This window comes from Cibotium barometz, chromosome 44 (assembly GCF_041138505.1).
Source record: "Cibotium barometz isolate CiBa-2024 chromosome 44, ASM4113850v1, whole genome shotgun sequence".
NCBI lineage: Eukaryota > Viridiplantae > Streptophyta > Polypodiopsida > Cyatheales > Cibotiaceae > Cibotium > Cibotium barometz.
In genome coordinates, this window is record NC_141089.1 from 14,132,452 (window position 1) to 14,147,367 (window position 14,916).

The following is a 14,916-nucleotide window of genomic DNA, read 5'->3' on the forward strand; positions in this document are numbered from 1 at the left end:
TTGCAAGATAGGTGGTTGCAAGTCATTTATGCATGTATCCCTCCATTGCTGTGCTTGAACCTCCTCAGGTAATCTACGTTGATTTGGTCCTCGGTCTGGTACTCTCACATTAAGAAGGTTATGGCATTGGGGTGTAATTCCCACAATTTGTTTCATTAAGCCCGTGCCATATCGTCGAAAGTAAGAGCGGCATAGCCAACAAATGTGTGAAGCTTCTCCTAATACGAGTCGTGCACACTCTTGACAATGTGGAAATGGGTGATGCTGTTGATAGAATAAAGTGACAAAGTGATGCCCACAGCAATTTTCACCTAAGGGAGCATAAAAGTACCTAGAATGAGTTTGAAAAGAAGGAGCACTATAACCCCCATGATGTTCAGGTTGAGTACTATTAGGGTCAATGCATGGTGGACATGTATCTCACCAAGTATCCATCAGGAGGTATCTGGTCGTAGAACAATGAAATTAAGAAACTTCAAACTTTATACACTCATATCCATCATTACAATCCCAATCAAAAACATTGTAGATAAGATCATCTCAAAAAGAACACAATCCTCTAAAGGCATAAGGAACCACATTAGTAAATGTGAGACTATTCAAACACTGATCTACCAACGAGCTTCAATTGTAGTGTTAATGCCTTACCTTTGGTTTTGGGTATGTCCTTCTTAAGAGGTGGGAAGGTTAGCAATTGTCGAGGAATTTGAGCAAGATAAGAGGATTTAGGCATTGAAGTGCTAGAATCTATGCTCAAAGGAGACTCATGTAAAGTTGGATTTGTCTTAGGTACACAAGTTGATGGTGGAATTGTGTAACAAGGAGAAATTGAGACAACTGGTGATTCAATACATGTTTTGGGAAGGTCAACACAAGTAGATTTGTAGGTGCTATCACAACCACCTATCCTATCTTGAAGAGGTTGTGTTGATTTCCTTTGCACCCTGATATGGAAAACCAAGGGTGGCTTTTGGAATCTTATTGATACACTCTTTTACCGCTAGTAAACCATGGCATTTGGGAAGCCAAAGTGCTGTTGCACCCTCATAATAGCCTTGTGCTTTAAGAACATGCTTTGGGACCCAATGAGTAACAATCTGAGGTTTAGGCTTGGAAAAGATGTGCTTTTTAGGAGGCTTAGCAACTAGGCTAGATGGTACAAGTTTGTATGCATCTTTGGGTAGCCAAATTGATAATTCCTTCTTGCCTGGCCTTCTTTGAGCAGTGACTAGAGTAGTTGGAACATGCCAGCCATGGCCCTCACTTGAGGACTCATCGATTATCCACATCATTTGTCTTGGAGCTTGAAGATCAGATGTTGAAAGTGGGTTGTGTAAGGTAGAACTACCACCCTTTTGACATGATAAAGCTCGTGGAGTAGTAGATCCCAAGATGCAATCAAAATCAATTTGCAATTTGTATTGTCTATTCTTCCAATCTAATGAACAATTGGTAGCACTTAACCATGATCGACCGAGAACAGCCTCTACCACTGCCTTGGAATTACTTGCCACATAAAAGGGAACTGACATCTGGTGATCCTGAATGGACATCATAATGACACATTTTCCCTCTATAGGGTTATCTTCACCTGAGAAGCTTCGTAAGTCAATAGGAATGTGCACAAGTGTTGGTTGTCCCAAGACTATCCATGTGTCAAACGAGAGAACATTATAATTTGCACCAGCAGAGTCAATTAAGGCAGAGACAAAGTAGGTAGTCTCATGAAGATGAAGACACACTTGAATATTGAAAGGATCGACATATTGTCAGTAGCCAACTGTAAGGCCAACATAGAAGCCTTGCAATGCTCCTTGGCTTTTGCAACTCTAGCTTTAGCCTCTTCTTGAGCCTGACGTTTAAGTAGGTCATGTGCTTCTTTCTGTGTGTGTGCAGCATGCATTTGTTGAAGCATGGCTTCAGTTAATGGTTCATTGTATTTCTTGAGACGACTTCCATTAATGAAGTTAGGCATTTGCTCACCTTCTAGTGTCTCTAAACGCACTGCACCACTTGGAGTAAGCTCATTAATCACAAACGGTCCTAGGCCAGGTTTCTTGAGCTTTCTCTTATGCTTCTTACAGCATTTATGTTTAGGTCGGCTTCGAGGGATCTCTACTTGAACCTCCCTTCCTCTCAAGAGGAGCAGGCGTGCCTTTCCTAACTCTTCCTCAGGGATTATCACATCATTATCAAAATCAAAGTCCCATCCATCTTCCTTATCTCAACATCATTAGCAGATTCGAGTGTTAAATCCTCCACTGAGACTTCCTCTACATGTAGTGCTGTTGTGGATGCATCCCCATAGTACAAAACATCTAGAAGGTCACGTGGTTGTACCATTCGTATAGGAATAATGTCATATCCATCTGAGTCACAAAATTGAATTGGCTTAGGTAAAGCACATGTCGATAATGTTGCGAGGACATGACTCCATTCTAGTGGATCAATTAAGTGCTCAGGGAAGGGTTGTGGAATGTATACCTCATCTGATACACTTCGATTACCCTTAAGTCTCTTAGTGTTGAAATCCCTACATGAGGCTCCACACATCCACAAATCTTCTTGCCCATCTGAGAATGTAACTCTTGAGACCTCAGATGAAGCAGAATCAAACTCATCTATTGGAGACCTTGTTACATCACGATATGAGTGATTCTTTAGGTTGACCCTTGTGATGACAGAATCATGTCGGAGGTACAAATAATTGTATCCCCAATCTTGAATCATTTGAAATTGTCGCATGAATGGTCTACCCAATATCACTTCATAGTTTGGATGTTTTCCAAAATCCACTACTGCAAAGGTGTGCTCATATTCAATCCCACATGTGGTGACCAATATGTTCTCAAGCAGCCCAAGGGGATGTTCTAATCTTCCATCTGCTAGCTGCAAGCGCATCCTGGTACTCCTAATAGCTGGTTTGCTCCACTTTTCCCAAATGGACCTTGTCACAATGCCCACTCCTGCACCACTATCAAGTATTGCAGCTGAAGCTACTTTTTGCACTTCTAATGGGAGGGTAGCATTTCCCTGATCGTCCTCACAAAATTTTTCTACTTTGTTGATAGGAACTGGCATAACATGCTTTGTCTTAGGGTGTATAGTACAATGATGGTGACCCTTTTGTAGCAATACTTGCTCTGACAAACATGTGGCAATATCATTCCACAACTCAGGTCGAAGCTTTATCAAATCAAGCAAAGGTAAGGTACAAGCCACTGGTGCTGACAAAATAGCTTGCACGATACCTATATCCATCTATGCATGGAGGGTATCCTCAAGGTTTGAGAACAGTTCTCATATTCTCCCAAATATGATGGTAAGGATTTCATTGTATGCTTACTTCTAGGAGAAACAATTGTTTGAACTTCCTCCTGGATGCTTGGGCATCTAAAGTTGTTTTCTGTGCCCCTGGTAAAATCCACCTCAGAGAATGGAGGTGAAATAATAGAGGACATATTCTCATTAACTTTCTCATGAACTGCTACCCACATCTCATTTGCCATGTCCTCGTTAGCATCAATAACTTCATCATTGCATGGGAAGGCAAGGCTAGGTGGTGGCAGAATACCTTCTTTCAATGGGGTGGCAATTGGTGCAGACTTCTCGCTCTATGAGATTGTGAGATGAGCTCACTTTTCATTTCCCAACTTGATGACACTTGTGGTATGGTTTCTAATGTTGGCTTAAGAGAGGTTGGGCCCCGAGGGATAGGTGGAGGTGGGCCCTCAAGTATTGATTGAGCTTCCCTAATGAGTTGCTGATGTACAGCTAGATTGATCTTCTCCTCACGAGGGTTTGGGTATTCTTGAAGCTTCTTGGGTAGCTCAGATAAAGCTACAATGCGACTTCTATGAGCATCAATGATGGCATCTAGAGTCTCGTTCACCTTATCCACAAAAACAGAACCCCCAGGACTATCCTCGGTCGTACTAGCCTCATCTTGTTTAGCACTAGGCCCACGTTGAGTGTAAGATCCCTGTTCCCACCGAGCAACAGATTCGGGATACTAGCAGCGGAAGTAGCACTTCTCGTGCGGGACAGGGGTCCCACATTCGGGGCCTCACCCACGGATATCCGGATAAGAGACTAATCCGTCGGTTGTTCCAAAACCGAACCCGGAAAAACTTCCTTTACCGAAAAGCACGGGCGATTCCACCAGGATAACTTTTTACTCTAACGTAGTCAAGATCATTTCTGATCGAGCTGATCCAATTGCATCTATAAGATACATGGTCAGATTAAGGAAGGAACTTGCACTTGGATCACTGGGATCAACGCTTTTTTCCCCATTCAAGAGGCACAGCCGTTGATTCCTATCCATAGGACAGTTACTGTCCGGGATTTATTTTATCTATCGTAAAAACAAAAGTTTGAGTCTCGATTTACGGATCCATCAGTCCAGCCTAACCCCATCCAGTCCCATGGGTTAGCCAACCGCCCAACCACTGTAGTGATGGAATCCAATTAAGAATTTGGTTAGGTTTTGTCCCGGGTACCAAGGAAAAGAGTTCCAAGGCCCCCTAGCCGATTGTTCATGCAAAATAAAACTAGTCACACCACTCACACACCCAATATGAAATTGCCTTTTCAAAGATTCAACCAGTTTAAAACAATCCTTTAATAAAACCATAGTATCACTGATCACCATCTTCCAATTTATCCAGTTGATTCTTAATTTTCCCATCATTCCTTCATCAGAGTATCTATGGCATCATTGGCAACTAGGACGCTCACCACCTGTCCGGGGCCGTTTCCTAGTTCCTAGCCCTTAATACTCGGCAATATAATCACTTATCAAGATGGACTCTCGTTGAAGATCAGCAAGATCAACCAACGGATCCATATAAGGAGCCATGGACTCATCCATTGAAGACCAGCAAATCAACCAGATCCATGCTCGATTTCAGAAAACAACTCCAACTCTGTTCCAATATCTTCCTCGATGCACGCGTGGGTATCCTAGGCGACCCAGAGCCCGAGCATCGTATGGTCAGCACCCTCTAGGATCCTTCGCAGGTGACCTAGCGCTTCACTCATAGGCCGCTTCCTTGGCCCCTCATCCACCGTACCGGAAGCTCACCATTTCACCGAGGCCGGTCAAGACCTCGGCCGACCTTGCTACACAAGACGTCCTCCATTGACTCTCTGTCAGGAGTTGCAACTTTATCAGTTAGGTCTCCACGACCTTAATCATCACAAGATGGTCAAAATGCTTTCCCAGCATTCTTGACATAAAACAGTCATTTACAAACAGCATTTACAAACAGTCACAAAATACAGTTTCTATATTAACTCTCATTTTTCCACATTATCCCTCATCAATCCACATTGTTTATTCCACATTCCAGTTATATGTGTACTCATCCCATCACATCCTTTTCCATCTCATCACTTCAGATTCCTTCACATCACATATCATATATTCACATCCATACATATATCTACATCCACATCCACATTCTCATCCATACATCCACATCTACATCCATACATCTATTTTCACATCCACATCTACATGCACATTCATGCATCCACATCCATACATCCACATCTACATGCACATTCACATCCATACATCCACATCTATATGCGTACATTCACATCTACATGCCTACATCCACATCTCCATGCATAATAAAACTCTTTTAATTAATCTAGGTTGATAGTTCCTAGAATATGGTAGGAAGTCCTCTTTTTAATGCTTTGAATGAAATTATTTTATGCGTAATTTCTATAAAAATTTTGCCATAGCTCCGCTACTATGACTGATAAATCTCAATTTTTTCTAAGGGGTAAAGCTTATCATTAAGGAAATAATTAGAATGGTCTCTAATTGGATCATCAATCCATAATGGATTGAATCATCAATATGCATAAACTAAAAGCATAGAAGAAAGCCAATAAATTGGCCTCAAGTATAGCTTAATCTTGGATTAAGGAAAAGCTTCATTTGGATTGAGAATGGGTCATGAGTATGACCATTTCTTGAGTGAGAGAGAGAAATTACATAAAAACCATTAGAATTTAAACATAAATGGAAATTAACTTCAATAGCATTTATTAAATTATGTAACTCTTCACTACTATTCACCAATTAACTTCAATAGCATTTAAAAAACCATACCAATTAAACTTCTCAAGCTTGAGAGGGGTTGAGAAGAGAGAATCATTGAGAAATTATAGAAAAGATCAAAATTCAATATACTTACCTTATAATTTGCTTGATTCTTTATTCACGGTAGAGGCCCCCAACCAATCAATTGGTTTAGTATGTTGATGGAGCCACCAATGGGGATTGAAGAAAGAGAGAAGTATCAAAAACTAGTGAATTATTAAAGAATTCACAGTTCTTGGCTTAGGTAGAGTAGAGTAACAAAGCATAAGACACTATATATTTTGGCTTAGAAGGAGTAGAGTAACAAAGCATAAGATACTATATATTTTGCAACAAGGGGAGGCTTCTATTTATAGGAAAATTTGAGCTCCTAACCAAACAAACTGATTCTAGAATTTTCCAAGTCAGTTAGGTCACTTTTTGACCATTTTTAGGTCAGTTAAGCTAACTTTTTGGAACTAGACTTGAATGAGGAGAGAGGAGAGATGAAATATCTCAATTTTTATGAGTTTAAAACTCATTCAAGCATGTGAAATATGCACCTCCTTTAAAGAACTCTCCTTCCTTACATATGTGTCATAGTTTTTTTATTAATAAACCTTGTACATTTTCAACTCTTCATCTTATGTGAAATATGCACCTCCTTTAAAGAACTCCCCTTCCTTACATATGTGTTTTTTTACTAATAAACCTTGTACATTTTCAACTCTTCATCTTATGTGAGCATTTACTCATTTTTGGGTATTTTCTTTTTACAATTTGGATTTATCTCCTCCCTACACATGGATTGATGCTATTGGCCCATAGGAACCTTAATTGGACCATAGTCTAAAGATTTCTGAAAATCTAGACCCTTAGGCTGCTAAGGTTCTTTATACCTATTTCCAATTAATTCCAATTGCACATTGGAAAATTCTTTTTAAATTTCTGTTTCAGGGGAACTCATGTGAATTATAAGAGATATTTTTCTATCCAAAAATATTCAAAATCTGAATATTCTCTCTCTAGAATATTTTCTCTCTCTAGGTTAAAACAGCCACAAACAAGATCTCTTATATTTCAGAAAAGGAATTGATTACAGGGGAATATACTAGACATCAAAAAGGGGGTGGGAGAGGAATCTTACATTCTACCCCACTTAAAAAACGCGAGATGTCCTCATCTCGCAGGTGGATTATGCTCTCTTTCATCATCTTTTTCTTCTTCAATCACATTCAACGTTACGCCTTGGAAGTGGACGGTCGATTTTTCCATGGTATTCTGCTGGATTATGGATGACTTGAGAACTGTCGGTTAAGCCCTTGGTTTTTCAATTGCAGTAAGGATCTGCCCTTCTTTCCTCTTCTACTTCTTCTGAAATTGTGACTGCTCTGGCTGCTGCAGTCTGAGGTGGAATTCTTTCTCTTTGGTTGCCCCTATTCTGGAAAGGAGTTCTGAGGTTACTCTGGGTAGAGGCAAATGGTTGATTTGGAGTTCTTCTGGGGTTATCCTGGTTGGGCGAGACGGACCCTGATTAGACTGGTATGAAGGAATTAGTCTCTGAATTCGGGGTCCTAGACTTCCCTGTCCCCTTGACATGGCAGGAGTTGGGCAGTCTTTTAACTGATGACCAAAACCTTGGCATCCAAAACACCGGTTCTCACTTCTGGTCTCATTGTTCTGCATCCTTAAAATAGATGGTCCTCCTGAGAAAGTATTCTGGGGGAAGGATCTTCCTTCACTTGGAATCTTCCTGCATCTTGATTCTGAATCGGTCCTTGCTGCCTCTTTGGGGGTGGAAAGTTTGAAGTACCTTCCTGGGCTTGGAATCTTTTAAAGTTAGAGGGTGCAGGCTTTGGCGGGACCTTTACTACAAAGGCTTTGGCAAAATCCTTTGCCATTTTTACTGCTTCAGCCATGGACACTGGTTTGGCATTTTTGACCAGTGTGTCCAAAGGTTCGTTCATTGCCCGAATGAACCTGGCCATGAGCTGTTCTTCATCTAGAGGTGGTGAGTATTTGAGTAGAAGAGCAAAGGCCTGGTGATATTCTTCAATGGTTTTGTTCTCCTGCTTTAGTTCTAAAAATTCGTTCATTTTGGTTTCCAAAAATCCAGGGGGACAAAATCTCTTTCTCAAATAGGTTTTTAGGTCATTTCAAGATTGAGTATTTCTATTCAGACGGTTGGTGTCACAGTGGTTCCTCCATGCTACCCTAGCTGTTTCCACTATTTTCAACCGGCCAAGAGCCATTTTGCTCAGCTCATTATAACCTGTGACGTCAAAATACTCTTCCATGGCTTCCACCCATTTCTCCACAGTCTCACCCAGGTTCTCCCCTTCTCCTTTGAAGGGTCCTGGCTGAGTCCTATGAAGAGCCTTGCGAACATCAGGGTCAAGTTCGTTATCTTCAAGGATAGGGTCTGGCTGCTGATGGCTACGGTTTCCTCGTCTCATGATTCTGTCCAAAAATTTATATATTAGAGAGAGAATAGTTATAAGATCAGAAAGGGATATTCTTACTCCTGTATACCTCGAAGGCTGGGGAGAAATCTTACATTCTACCCCACTTAAAAAGTGCAAGATGTCCTCATCTCGCAAGGTAGAGGACAGCTCTTTTTCTTAAGATCCAATTTTATTCTGGGGTTTCTTATATTCTGGTCAACCCAACAGAACACTGGGATAAATATCCCTTATATAGAACTCATCATTAAATAACAATTCATTCAGATCATATCATTCATATCTTTAACATGATAATGGTCCATTAGACCAAAAAGTTTCCCTCGGAACATTCCTCCATGGAAATTTCAGTGAAGCAAGTTCTCAATTTGACATCCTTAACTTGATCTACCGGTCAAGTATTAATAGCAGCAATCTGATAGCACAATCCACTAATCTCATAGTGATTTGCTGAATTCATTATCATCATTCTAGTTATGAATATCATCACAGGGACTTGTCCCATTCCCCCTCATTGTGGTTTCATTATATTTCAACTAATTTTTCAAAATCAACATTTTTCAATCAGCATTTTCAATCAGAATCCAAATCAATTCATCAATCCTCAAACAGAATTAAAAATCATATCAATCACATTCGAAATCATCATCTAGATAGCATTAACGCTTATAATTTCAAGTCTTAGATTTACTCGTATATACTGTCAGTAAAGAGCTGCAGTATACTCTCGGTATATACGGGTAGTCACGGCCCTTGGAATTATAAGGTAAATACTATCATGTCTAGGCCTCAAGCAAGTCAGGGATTCTATATAATTGCGGTACTTCCATCTGAAGAACCAATTACCAAATTATGAATTTCAGTTTGAATATCAAATTGTATGAATTATATCACACAATTATAACCTTTTTGTGTTTCTTGATAAATTTTTGACATATTTGTCTTCTCAGTTGATCTTTATTAACCAAATGCTCTGATACCAACTGTAAGATCCCTGTTCCCACCGAGCAACACATTCGGGATACTAGCAGCGGAAGTAGCGCTTCTCGTGCGGGACAGGGGTCCCACATTCGGGGCCTCACCCACGGATATCCGGATAAGAGACTAATCCGTCGGTTGTTCCAAAACCGAACCCGGAAAAACTTCCTTTACCGGAAAGCACGGGCGATTCCACCAGGATAACTTTTTACTCTAACGTAGTCAAGATCATTTCTAATCGAGTTGATCCAATTGCATCTATAAGATACATGGTCAGATTAAGGAAGGAACTTGCACTTGGATCACTGGGATCAACGCTTTTTTCCCCATTCAAGAGGCACAGCCGTTGATTCCTATCCATAGGACAGTTACTGTCCGGGATTTATTTTATCTATCGTAAAAACAAAAGTTTGAGTCTCGATTTACGGATCCATCAGTCCAGCCTAACCCCATCCAGTCCCATGGGTTAGCCAACCGCCCAACCACTGTAGTGATGGGATCCAATTAAGAATTTGGTTAGGTTTTATCCCGGGTACCAAGGAAAAGAGTTCCAAGGCCCCCTAGCCGGTTGTTCATGCAAAATAAAACTAGTCACACCACTCACACACCCAATATGAAATTGCCTTTTCACAGATTCAACCAGTTTAAAACAATCCTTTAATAAAACCATAGTATCACTGATCACCATCTTCCAATTTATCCAGTTGATTCTTAATTTTCCCAACATTCCTTCATCAGAGTATCTATGGCATCATTGGCAACTAGGATGCTCACCACCTGTCCACTCAGGGGCCGTTTCCTAGTTCCTAGCCCTTAATACTTGGCAATATAATCACTTATCAAGATGGACTCTCGTTGAAGATCAGCAAGATCAACCAACGGATCCATATAAGGTGCCATGGACTCATCCATTGAAGACCAGCAAGGTCAATCAACCAGATCCATGCTCGATTTCAGAAAACAACTCCAACTCTGTTCCAATATCTTCCTCGACGCACGCGTGGGTATCCTAGGCGACCCAGAGCCCGAGCACCGTATGGTCAGCACCCTCTAGGATCCTTCGCAGGTGACCTAGCGTTTCACTCATAGGCCGCTTCCTTGGCCCCTCATCCACCGTACCGGAAGCTCACCATTTTAATCGCACCGAGGTTGGTCAAGACCTCGGCCGACCTTGCTACGCCAGACGTCCTTCATTGACTCTCCATCAGCAGTTGCAACTTTTTCATTTAGGTCTCCACGACCTTAATCACAAGATGGCCACAATGCTTCCCCAGCAATCTTGACATAAAACAGTCATTTACAAACAGCATTTACAAACAGTCACAAAATACAGTTTCTATATTAACTCTCATTTTTTCACATTATCCCTCATCAATCCACATTGTTTATTCCACATTCCAGTTATATGTGTACTCATCCCATCACAACCTTTTCCATCTCATCACTTCAGATTCCTTCACATCACATATCATATATTCACATCCATACATATATCTACATCCACATCCACATTCACATCCATACATCCACATCTACATCCATACATCTATTTTCACATCCACATCTACATGCACATTCATGCATCCACATCCATACATCCACATCTACATGCACATTCACATCCATACATCCACATCTATATGCGTACATTCACATCTACATGCCTACATCCACATCTCCATGCATAATAAAACTCTTTTAATTAATCTAGGTTGATAGTTTCTAGAATATGGTAGGAAGTCCTCTTTTTAATGCTTTGAATGAAATTATTTTATGCGTAATTTCTATAAAAATTTTGCCATAGCTCCGCTACTATGACTGATAAATCTCAATTTTTTCTAAGGGATAAAGCTTATCATTAAGGAAATAATTAGAATGGTCTCTAATTGGATCATCAATCCATAATGGATTGAATCATCAATATGCATAAACTAAAAGCATAGAAGAAAGCCAATAAATTGGCCTCAAGTATAGCTTAATCTTGGATTAAGGAAAAGCTTCATTTGGATTGAGAATGGGTCATGAGTATGACCATTTCTTGAGTGAGAGAGAGAAATTACATAAAAACCATTAGAATTTAAACATAAATGGAAATTAACTTCAATAGCATTTATTAAATTATGTAACTCTTCACTACTATTCACCAATTAACTTCAATAGCATTTAAAAAACCATACCAATTAAACTTCTCAAGCTTGAGAGGGGTTGAGAAGAGAGAATCATTGAGAAATTATAGAAAAGATCAAAATTCAATATACTTACCTTATAATTTGCTTGATTCTTTATTCACGGTAGAGGCCCCCAACCAATCAATTGGTTTAGTATGTTGATGGAGCCACCAATGGGGATTGAAGAAAGAGAGAAGTATCAAAAACTAGTGAATTATTAAAGAATTCACAGTTCTTGGCTTAGGTAGAGTAGAGTAACAAAGCATAAGACACTATATATTTTGGCTTAGAAGGAGTAGAGTAACAAAGCATAAGATACTATATATTTTGCAACAAGGGGAGGCTTCTATTTATAGGAAAATTTGAGCTCCTAACCAAACAAACTGATTCTAGAATTTTCCAAGTCAGTTAGGTCACTTTTTGACCATTTTTAGGTCAGTTAAGCTAACTTTTTGGAACTAGACTTGAATGAGGAGAGAGGAGAGATGAAATATCTCAATTTTTATGAGTTTAAAACTCATTCAAGCATGTGAAATATGCACCTCCTTTAAAGAACTCTCCTTCCTTACATATGTGTCATAGTTTTTTTATTAATAAACCTTGTACATTTTCAACTCTTCATCTTATGTGAAATATGCACCTCCTTTAAAGAACTCCCCTTCCTTACATATGTGTTTTTTTACTAATAAACCTTGTACATTTTCAACTCTTCATCTTATGTGAGCATTTACTCCTTTTTGGATACCCAAAATATCTCATTTTTTTAAATATTGCTCATAGTTTTTTACTAATAAACCTTGTACATTTTCAACTCTTCATCTTATGTGAAATATGCACCTCATTTAAAGAACTCCTCTTCCTTACATATGTGTCATAGTTTTTTTTAATTAATAAACCTTGTACATTTTCAACTCTTCATCTTATGTGAAATATGCACCTCCTTTAAAGAACTCCCCTACCTTACATATGTGTTTTTTTACTAATAAACCTTGTACATTTTCAACTCTTCATCTTATGTGAGCATTTACTCCTTTTTGGATACCCAAAATATCTCATTTTTTTAATATTGCTCATAGTTTTTTACTAATAAACCTTGTACATTTTCAACTCTTCACCTTATGTGAGCATTTACTCATTTTTGGGTATTTTCTTTTTACAATTTGGATTTATCTCCTTCCTACACATGGATTGATGCTATTGGCCCATAGGAACCTTAATTGGACCATAGTCTAAAGATTTCTGAAAATCTAGACCCTTAGGCTGCTAAGGTTCTTTATACCTATTTCCAATTAATTCCAATTGCACATTGGAAAATTCTTTTTAAATTTTTGTTTCAGGGGAACTCATGTGAATTATAAGAGATATTTTTCTATCCAAAAATATTCAAAATCTGAATATTCTCTCTCTAGAATATTTTCTCTCTCTAGGTTAAAACAGCCACAAACAAGATCTCTTATATTTCAGAAAAGGAATTGATTACAGGGGAATATACTAGACATCAAAAAGGGGGTGGGAGAGGAATCTTACATTGAGGTTGATGCTCCTCATGCACTATTTTCCTTGGATGAATATGATGCATATTCCTGCTCCACATAGCCTGGGTTTACCAAGTCTCTACACATATTTGAATTGTCGTAGTCAACAACCCTCACAGGAGCAGTCCCAGGACCAGGAGGTTGAGCTCCAAGAATAGGTCGTGCTTGCTCTTGTGCCATCGGTGGCTTATGTTCAAAATTAGTATACTGTTGATGCATTTATGGAGTCACTCCACCCCTTTGCTGCTCACGCTCTTGTCTCATTCTTGCAATGCGAGTACATTCCTGTGTGGTGTGGGTAAAGTTCCAAGCACAAGCCTGGCACCACTTCTTTGTGGGTTGGTTTATGACTAGAGGAGAAAAGGTATTACACTCTTCGGTTTTATGGTTACCGCCACATGCTCCACAAAGATGAGGACCTGTAGGTAGTACACTCCTCATTCGCTGCTGCTGCTGTTGTTGTGGCTGCATGGGTGGGCGATAGGTTTGTCCCAATCTCCTTAGTACTAGGTTAGCTATCTGGTCTGGATTTACTAGCACGCTAGACCCTGAACTTTGGTCATCACCCCACTGATCTCTAGGTTTCACCTCAGGGCCACTACCATCTTGGAATTTGAAGAATCCATAGCATCATGGCAACACTCATTGAAATTTGTATGCTTCTTTGCATAGAGATGTGTATGCAGTGTTGAATTTTTGAGTCCTTTTAAGAAGAGAGAAATTAATCGACTCTGGGTGGGCTTCTCATCTTCTGGGCAACGATTAATGTATTGCTTCATCCTATTTACACAATCTCTAACACTCTCAGTCTCGCCTTGCTTGAAAGAGTAGATGTTTGCTACCGTGTCATGTTGAATCCCCATCAAGGAAAAAGCAGCAATGAATCTCTCTTTCAAAACTCGTAAAGAAGATTTGTCTGAAGCCTCTAGTGCCTGAAACCAAGCAAGGGCCTTTCCCTCAAGAGTGAGCCCAAATCCTTCAATTTGCATATGCTTGTCAGTCACTTGCTCAGCTCGAACTGCTTGCCTAAATGCTGCTACATGGTCATATGGATCTCCCGACCCTTCGTACTTCTTTACCAGTTTCTGAAGAGTTGATGGCCTTACTTGTCTTGAATACTCATCATAGGGCCTACGGCCTCTCACTCTCAGTGGGAATTGTTTCTCTCTTTGGTAAGATGGTCCACATGCATCCCAAATTGGTGTGGGTCCCCTATTACCTGCCTCACCAACCCCCTCCAAAGATCTTGTTACCCGCATTTCAGGAGGTGCATTTATGAGAGACCGAGTTGGCTCCCCTACCCTCCGATTGTCATAGTGAGAGAAACGTTGTTGTGGTGTGATCTATGGTCACACTTTTGGTGTAGGATAATATCTTGGTGCTAGAGTTGGGCTACTTGAAGTGGTCCACTTTGATGTTGAGGGTCCCTCTCTAATGAACTCTCGTAGGGGAGGAGCAGCAGTTTCTCCAAGAAAGACTATCTCTCCTCGTTTAGCTGTATTTGTTGAGAACACTTCCATGAATAATGGTTGTCCTTTCCACGTGAGCTCCCGAATCGCCTTCCAATCTAAGGTTCGGTATTCATTGGCCCATTTATCAACGATTCGGTTCTTGTATTCTGCAAGCTTCTGGACTACCACCATAAGTGCTAGAGGAAGATCTAGCTCTGGCAA